This window comes from Triturus cristatus, chromosome 8, assembly GCF_964204655.1.
Source record: "Triturus cristatus chromosome 8, aTriCri1.1, whole genome shotgun sequence".
Taxonomy (NCBI): Eukaryota; Metazoa; Chordata; class Amphibia; order Caudata; family Salamandridae; genus Triturus; species Triturus cristatus.
Window position 1 is genome coordinate 1238849479 of NC_140591.1, and position 9905 is coordinate 1238859383.

Sequence of the window (9905 nt, forward strand, 5' to 3'; positions counted from 1 at the left end):
GTGTGAGTGTGTTGCGCAAACGCTTTACACATTGCCTCTGGGATCAGCCTGACTGCTCGTGCCAAGCTACCAAGGGGGTGAGCAGGGGTTATCTTCAGTGTGTAACTACCTTACCCTGACTAGAGTGGTGGTTTCTGCCTGGCTTAGTCGCTTGCCCTAGCCAACCAGAAATCCCATTTCTAACATCCAACACACTCTTCATCAGCGAATCTGGGTTGACTGGTTCGCCTTTGGAGCATTTAAGGCTCTCTTCACGTTCTTTGTATGCCATTCTAATCCAGAAAAGAGTGATCTGGACAATTAGCATACTTGTGTAGCTAATAACACACTCACAGCAGCAGTTTACGTATTAGAGAGTTCTAGTTGCTAATTTAAACTAAGCGTACAGAGGGTATGGAGTTTATAAGCTCCTTTGCTCATTGTCATGTTAAAAAAACAGTATGGTGGTCGTCTTCTTGGTAAAGTATGTGATAAGGTATTGTGAGGTATTATGGAGCTCTGAACTGAGAAGAAGGCCGTGTGGAACATCGGAGAGAGCTGAGACACAGCCCTGCAGAGATCCACTCGAGGAAGCCACAGGTAGGGATGGTTGCGGATGTCTGGTGCCATGACCGTTGCATCGAAATTTTGTTTGAAAGACATAGATCCACTGATCCAGAGGGTCACTCTGCAAAACCAGGCAGGGGAGAGCAGGACTAAGGTCATTCTGTGTCTCCTCGAGCCGTTATCCTCTGTGCCGCTGCGATGCAGGCCCTCACCGACCGGGCTTCCACATGGTCGATAAATATACAGGTTTGTAAAGGTTGACGGCTCAAAACTTCATGAGGCAGTTACAAAGCTGTTCAGGACCCAACATACATCCACAACGTGCTTGTATATTGGTCTCCGATGGCGATAAATGTCAGTGAGGGAAAGGCGGGAGAAGAGTTCTTCACTTAAGCAGCCATTTTCCTTCGCGCTTGGCCATGCCCCCCTATTGGGCCGTTTTTCACCAAGAGGTTTTGAGTGACATCGAATAGACAACAAGATCAAAGCCCGTGGTGAAAAACATTCCTGTGATTGCCTTTCTCCCATCTTTAATGTTATGTTATGTATGGTGCCCAAATTATCTGTCCCTGCTGTCAACGTTTACTCAGGGTCCGAGGGGTACTGGGTTAACCAAATATAACAAGACCCTCCTCCATGTCCCAAATTAAACAAGCATTTGCAATGCAATAGGTCTCGCATTTACGCGAGTTTGAGCTATTGGTATTGATAATGACAACGTCTTTTATTTATATTTTGGTTTTCAAAACATAAATAAAAGGCATTGTAATTTACAATGCTAATAGCTTAAACTCTCGCAAATGCGAGACCTATTGCATTGCAAATGCTTGTTCAAATGTTGACGAGGGTGGGACGCTGTGCCGGGGACAGGAGACGTCTTCAACCTTGTGACTTGAGTTCTTGCCAGTCTGTGTGCTCCAGAGAGCGCTTTTAGGGGACATCATTCAGTAGGAGTTAAGGAAGTCTGCTCTTTTTGCGAAAGTAAGAGTCCAGCACCTATTCACAGTGAGAGAGCTCACGAGGTGTGGCGCTAGATCACCTAGGCATAAGTTTGGCCATCCGCTCAGTAATTCTTTCCAGGCAGCATCAAGTAGTGACTTGTTAACAGCTTGGGTGACAGCGCAAGCAGCTTTCAAACACTCATTGATCCTTTAACTGCAGAGCGATATTGCCGTTTGGCCAGTTTTTGGAGCAGCACTAGCATCTGTTAGACATCTCATTTGAAATTGTGATTAGCAAGCACAGCCAGAAAGAAGTGTGCCTCAGTGAAAACTCTTTTAGATACGCAACATGCATTTTAAATTTTGAAGCAGCAGTGGTGCGCTGAGGAGATTCAGGAGTTGCAATACTCTCAACCCACAGCGGAGGCAAACGTTGAGTATACCAACCGGCGCGTCCTTCTGAGGTGATGTTTGAGCTCGGGCTCAGAGACCAAGCGATGCTGAAGACGTTATTGAGGCACGGTTAGGCCCAAGTAAATTCAGTGGCATTTGGAAAGAAAATAAGTCCAAATAAACTTACCTAGTTTATGTGTTCAGCGAACGTCAGCAGCAGACCCAGAGGAAAAGGAGCGGCTCCCACCTCTAACTACAACAAGCATTGGCTGCGCAGCCGTGAAAGTGACACGGCCGCGCAGCCCGCGAAAGTGAAAGTGATCGCGATAAACGGAGGAAAGACATATGGCGGCTGCGCGCGTGCACGCTCACGTGCACGCAAGCTTTAGGCCACCAAAAGACTGTGGCAGCACTTTGAAACCGCCTACTAAATGTCTCGCAGAGCAGCGCATGAGCTAGCTCAGAAGAGACCTAAAAAAGTACCAGGCCTCTTGCTACCTACCCCCACCTCTCTCTGTACCTTCCCTTCCCTCCCGTCCAGAAGCCGTGTTCTCAGAGAACCCAACCTGAGCAGCCTGAAATGTCTAGCAAACAAGTACTGTTACCCACACATGCTGCCTCATAGCAGTGAATTACTGGCATTAGAATCAAGGCATTTATGCTAATGACTCTCTATGAGAACAATTCATAACATATAGAACTATAGATGGGTAACACTGAATTACACGCAGGGCTTTAAGTGGGATGACAAAACTGGGGGTCTCTCAAAGGGGCGTGGCCAATGTAATTAAGGGCGTGGCTGAAAACACATGGGCTAAAAATCTGTGCTTAGCGTAGTGTGCCGCCCGACTTGTCTTTTGCTGGTCCTGTCATTGCATCCAGATATATGATACAACAAGTAACATCATACCTACAACAAGTCACGACTATTGGCTTTGTAAATGGTTGTTAGTTGCATAAGATAAATAAGCAGCAACTATGGCTTATATATAATATTGAAAAAGCTTTGACTTAAAGCCCTGGTGACACCACAACAATGTTGCAGTTCCTGCGTTTCTAAAAGAGAAGGGAAATCCAGAGAGACAATGACTCTCTATGAAGGATTTCCCTTACCCTACAACGCTCACCTTCCATGACATCATGCCGTCACTTCTTCCCTAGTGAGAAGTGAGCATGCACACATCGAGGTGCCTGCTGTCACTGCAGTTCGTAAAAAAACAGACCGCCTTTGTCAGGGACAAAACAGAGCCCGATAGAGACCCGTTTCGAGGCTCCCTTAAAAAAACTGCTGTTGCTCAGCACCGGTGAGAACCGGCCCACTTAAAGCCCTGATTACAGGGATGTTTAATTAACTTTTTTATGTATGTTTCCCAAAATCATATGCCTGGGCTTCCAACAGCTATGCAGGGGCAGAGGGGTAATGAGGAAGCCATATGTTAAGCGGCCTCTCCTCCCTGTCCTAAATTTAAAAAAAAACATCTACAGGGCATCTTGCTACTTACCACCACTAATCTCTGTGGGTTCTCTTCCCTCTCCTCTAGACGCTGCTCTCCCTGCTCTCGGGTGCTGCTCTGACAGATTATCAGAGAGCCCAGCCAGAGCACCCTGGAATTCCTATCTTAAACAGTATTGGAAATTACTTTCTTTTCCATGCTATTACCCCACATTTTTACCCTCATTAACAAAACCCGTTTTTGTTGGCCATAGCACTATGCATACTTTACTCCTGCTAACCAGCGGTAAAGTGCTTGTGCTCTCACTTTTAAACATGGAAAAAAAATTGCATTCACCTAATTGGTACAAGTAATTCACTTATACGTTCTTGGTATATGGTACTACATGTGCCTAGGGCCTGTAAATTACATGCTACAAGTGGGCAGCAGCACTAATTGTGGCACCCACTAAAGTAGCACTGTAAAACATGTCTTTAGGTCTGCCCTAGCAGCCTGTGTATGCAGTTGTAAGCTGCCACTTCAACCTGGCAAAATAAACTGTCATGCCTAAACCTTCTTTTTTAGTAATTATAAGTCACTCCTAAGGTAGGCCCTGAAGTCCATAGGGCAGGGTGCATGGTATTAAAAGCGTAGGACATATATATTTAAAAACTAGGTTACACTTTGACAACTTATAGCGCTTAGCTACAGTTTGGGATCTGCTATTCTAATAGTAATTTAAAATCCAACAAATGATCTTATATTACTATTTTGAAAATGACACTTTTAGAAAATTGTAATTTTCCTGCTTAAGCCAAATGTACCTTTCTAACAGTGTTCAGCGTCAGCTGGCTGTTGAATGGCTCTCCCTTGGGTAGATGGGGATTGTTCCCAGACAATGGACAAAAGGCTTTGGCGTGGAGACGAGTTTTTCCTCCTTGAGCAGAATGGCCTGGGAGCCTGTGCTTAGCCCATTCCTCAGCTTCAAAGGATGCCCACCCTGTCACGGGCGGATGTAGTTCATACCTAGGCCTGCCTCCCTTTGTCTTCCTAGTCAGCTTTGCTCCAGTGGGAGGTGGGCGCTGCCCAAGATCTGGTCTTGGGTGACCACATGGGAGTATTTGCCTATTATCCTAGCCACACACAGGGCACAATGAGCTCTGTCCAGGGGAAGAAGGGTTCTGCCATGTTGGAGTTAGATAGAGAGGGGTACTGTGGGTTAGCGTACAGTAAAACACACAGGAATTGCTGTAGAAGTGGGTAGGGTCACACCTGAGAACGTGTTCCCATTGGTCAGAGGGCAGCTAGGCGTTTCCCCCACTCAAGGACTGGGGATTGTTATAAATGTGGCATCCCAGTACCCTCCTCAGATTACTTTGGGACCAGTGGAAGAACTGTTGTCTTTGACGAGAGAAAAGCCTGAAAGTTTGGACCTGCTCTTCCAATTGTACACAGGACAAAGAAGGGGACTCCACGGGTCATAATCCTGAGCTCCTGGCAGGGCTACAAGGACACATCAAGCTACTTGCAACAACGGCGAACCTTTCTTGCCGCACCTCACACCAGTGCCAATAATTGAAATGACCGTGCCAACAACCCCAACGTCAGCCGTTGAAAGGCGTCACTGTGTTCTAGATCAAAAGAGATTATGAATAGATGGGGTGCACAGTTCAGAGAGTCCAAAAGGCAAAGAGTTGTAGAAAAATAACGTCTTTATTTTAACTTTAAGGATTGCATCTGGTATAAAATTGTCCAGCCAATGCGTTTCATTCCCCCGTAGGGAACTTCATCAGGGCTGCAACATGACAAGACAACATATATATTACATTCAAATCATAAGACACAGGACTTACAGACCACATTGAGCAAAGGAAGAAGAGTAAGGGCCAGTAAGATTGATAACAGTATCAGATTTGTCACCCAATACACAGTGCACAGTAGTGCTATTTTCAAACTATTGAAAAAAAATTGGAATCTCCTGAGTGAAATACCTAGTCTTCGAAAGGTGATTCATAATAATCCCTCTGTTACATACAGACGAGGAAGAACTCTGAGAAATGATCTCTGCCCTAGCTATGTTAAGACCGATGTTGAAAAGAAAGCAACCTGGCTACCAACAAAACCGAATGGGTTTTTTCACATGTAGCACCTGTAACGTTTGTGATCTGGGGGTGAATACGATCAAGAGTTTTGCCTACAATGACTCAAAGAGCTATAACATCTTTAAGTTCATTAATTGTAACACCACCTTTGTGGTATATGTTATCGGATGTTCATGCGGACTTATCTATGTAGGCTGTACGAAACAGAGCCTGAAAATAAGAATTCAGGAACACAGGAGGGCCATAATTGTAAGGGATTCTAGATACCCCCTTACAGAACATTTTATAAAAGAACATGATGGTCAGGCTAACTTTTGGTTCCATGCTATTGAGCATGTAGAAATGATGGCAAGAGGTGGTGATCGGGAGTTGCAGCTCAGGCAATGTGAAGCAAAATGGATCTCTAAACTTCGCAGCATTGCTAAAGGTTTCAATACCGATCATGAGATGCACTATTTCCTCGAAAATGATTGATATACAGGCCTGGAGCAACTGCTATGCTTCAGAGATATTATGTCATTATACATTGGTATAATGGACGAACAGTACTGCATTTTTTACATACCTCTATACTCGATAATTCTGTCAGTCTGTTGATGGACTCATACCTGTGTATAATTGCGCTTTTTACTGTCTTCTAGATCACGTCCCCATTGGTCTACCATCAACTCATGTGCCAGAATATGTCAATTGCGTTAAAACCTTTCTGATTCAGGACCACCCCAGGTCTCTTAGAATGAAAATCATATGAGGTGACTTTCTTAGAGTCCCTATATATTTTGCTGTGTGGCTACATACACTAACTTCATGAGGTATTTCTTAGTAAAAAGCTATATGAGGGGTACTTTTTACGTTTTTGATATTCCGTGTTATCGTTGGTTTCAGTATACTCCCCTCATTGTCGATGATATTAGGTCTTTTTTTTTTACAGTACCCCTTAAAGAAAGTTTGGGTCCTGTGTTCGTTTTTTGCCACCTGCCATTGCCAGCAATGGCGTCCGCTATTACAGTCTGGAATTATTCCCACTTTCTTATATATTGGCGTTAATGACCTACTATGATAAATTGATCGTAACAACATTGGTACTAATACATTTTTACATAGTATTGCTTTAGATCCTCCGCTAGCCTACGGTCTTGCAAAAATCTAACCGTCTAAAGATGGCGTCCGTTTTTATTCTGATGGATGTATATGTAATACTTTGCCATTAGGAACTGTAAATAATGGTGTTTGTTATCAGAATTTGGAATTGCCCCCACTTTTTTATATATTGACCTCAATTACCCACTGTAATAATATTGATCGAATACATCACTGATATTAACATATAGCACTGCTTCAGATTTTCCCATAGCTCACGGTTCTGCCATAAATTCGACCGTCTCAAGATGGCTTCCTTTTTCATCTCGATAGATGTCAGTTTTTTAGATCTGTAGTCTATCTACCATGCGCTTTGTTCGTCCATTGTGATCTATGTTAATGATTATTTGGTTTTACGACATTTCCTTATATGTATGCCAGGTGTTGTGAATTTCGAACAGACAATATATATATATATATGAGTGTTTGGCCACAATGTGGTTAATTTCATAATTGTGGCAATTACTATATATATATTTTCCCTATCTTTTTGATTCATAAAATCTATGTGTTTCCAATTCTTTTTCGGCTTATGCAGGTATACGTTGATAGTCGGAGGTTGCGGACAACTTAGTAATGGCGGCCGGTCTGCGTTGGTTAAATATAGTATACAAATGACTGCTCTTGACACGGTCCATGTTGATTGGCTGTTCGTATAAACTGAGGGTGGAGCTTCGTATATTTATACCAATGGCGGTTTATGTTGCTGTACCAACGAGAAGGAAAGGAAAGGAAGTTTTGGAAGCCTGGTTTAGGTAAGGAGACGTGTACTGGGGATAAATGTAGTTTTCTATATTTTCAAAAAACAATTTCCTCACGTATATTATATGTGGGATGTATGGAGCTTGGCATGCTGCCCAGATCTTTAACTTTACAACGCTGTAGCAAGTAGCATGCTATGTTTTTATAACTGCACCCCTTGCTTTAGAAAACATCTTTTTCCAATTGCTCTTCCTCGATGATTTTGTCATTTGATTTGATGCCTTTTTTTAATAGATCCCATGTTGTGATATCGCCCTTTTCTTTATAAACACTGTGGCTCGATTCTCTTCGTGAGAATGTGAGTGTTTGTAATTAAGATATTTCCGAGCGGGGTGATTCACGCTTTCCACTGTTTGTCAAATATTATAGTTGCAGTACAATGAAGAAAAGTCACTGGTGCGTTTTTTGTTTGATACTTCATTAATAATCTTGGTAAAATGTAGGATGATGGGATTTGCAGTCCTTGGCAGGTGACATATTATAGAAGGTTTTTTAAATTGAAAAATTGCCCTCAAAAGTCTCACCGCATCACCATACACGGTGAAAGTGTGACCGTTTCTAATCTTGACATACTCAGCTCCCACTATGATTCTCTGTTGGGGCTCTTATATTGTTCTTTATTGTCCTAAAAATAAAAAAAGTGACAATACTCATGTGAATAAGATGTGAGCCTCTTTCTAAATATTCCTTTTTGATAATATATTACTGTCTGTGACATTGTCACTCTTCGTAATATGTACACAATTCCGCGCATAGTGAGCTTTTATTTTTTTACCTAAAAATTACGAATGTAATGTGATGTTTTTTGATTATTGGAATAATACCGATTTGAAGATATGTCAGATATTATTAACTACTAAGGTATAATATTAGATTTCACATTTCTCAACAGGACTTATGGGTTCAAGTGCAATACACTTCACCCTATGAATGTTTTGGAAACTACACAGTGACTCAAATTTGAAAATAAAAGGTATGCTTCCATTTATTTATAAGTCAATGTCCATTTGTTATGGTATGATTATTGACTATAGGTACATGATATTATAATTTGGAACTATTTACAAATTTTGAGGCAGTTTTATATCCTTTATTTTATACACTGAATCAGGATCGTTTTTTTTTGGATAACTATAAACTTAGATTATGATTGATTCACCTTTTGGCTGTTGATATTAGGTCGAAGTATGCTTTATAATTTCTAGATCACATCATTTGGGATTGTTGCAACTTTGGTATGTGGGGTGTGTTTTTTCAAATTAGAAATAACGGAAAGTGTACTTTCTTTTCTATAAATATGATGTATTAATAGACCTTCAGGTTGCTCTTTTTGGACATATTAATTGTTGATATTTAAATTAGGCGTTGATTTGTGATCTTATATGTAACTTTATATGTATTAGTTAAAATGTTGGATGTTTGTTTTCTTTTCTGTGTTGGTCTGTTGGAGATATTGTTTTGATACCATTTTTGATACATTTGTTTGTCGTGTAAGTCCTGTGTCTTATGATTTGAATGTAATATATATGTTGTCTTGTCATGTTGCAGCTCTGATGAAGTTCCCTACGGGGGAATGAAACGCGTTGGCTGGACAATTTTATACCAGATGGAATCCTTAAAGTTAAAATAAAGAAGTTATTTTTCTACAACTATTTGCCTTTTGGACTCTCTGAACTGTGAAGCCCATCTATTCATAGACACATCAAGCTACTATCTGCATTTGTCCTGCATCCTCAGCTGACCGGTTCAAACTGGACCTGCTCAGGGCCCTGCTACTGACCTCTGCTGGAGTGGGTCTTGATTTTTGCCAACTTTTTGCTCTGAGAACCGATGACTGATTAGTGTTGCAATAAAAATGTTTTAGCTGAGTTCTCCATGCATTGTATGTCTTAAGTTACCATTTAATGTTCAGCGGCCATTTTGAGAGATCAAAACTAACCTCTGTCTCACTCTCTCTCTGCCCTAGCTGAAAGCAGCTGCGATAGTTTTTGTTTCTCCAAGGTTGAGCTTCGCTGTGCTAATGAATACACTGTTCTTGTCAGTACATACCTTTCCCATTAGATAGGCCTGCTCCCACCCTTAGAGCGTTGGGCACAGGCCGAGTGACCTTGGCGCTGAGATAGCATGTACCCGGTCTCAGGATTGAAACCCATCCTTCTGTATCCCTTTTGTTCACTAGCTACCAACTGGAAATTTCCAGTGAGGGTGTGTCTTTATTGGTTCTGAATTGTACAGTATGCTAATTATGGTGTAATTGTACACCATGCTTGCTGAAGTCAGTCCCTTTGCAGCAATCCAAGGAGGCTGGTCAGACCGGACTCCACTTGAGTGTACCTGAATAAAATATATTTGGTTTGTATCCTCTACTGTCTGACGACTCTTCATTTGTGTGGAAGGCTGAGAGGTGGTCGCGAGTGACCCGGGTGACCCTAATCAGATCACTTCCTTCATTAGTATCAACCTGCCAAGACAATCCAACAATGATGCATCGCTGCTGGGCCAAAGATTCAGACTGCTCCCGCTATGTTCTTTGCCGCAGCCGCAAATCTGATCCAGCTGGACTTTGCAGCCTTGCACCACTAGAAAAA

General features: G+C 42.0%; 1 long non-coding RNA gene across 1 annotated transcript; it reads left to right on the top strand.

The window, feature by feature from the left end:
• Positions 1–7235: 7235 nt before the first annotated feature.
• Positions 7236–9681, top strand: LOC146805652 (uncharacterized). The gene is made up of 3 exons (XR_014967487.1): positions 7236–7310; positions 8210–8290; positions 8866–9681. It is a non-coding gene; the product is annotated as an uncharacterized LOC146805652 (long non-coding RNA).
• Positions 9682–9905: the final 224 nt, after the last annotated feature.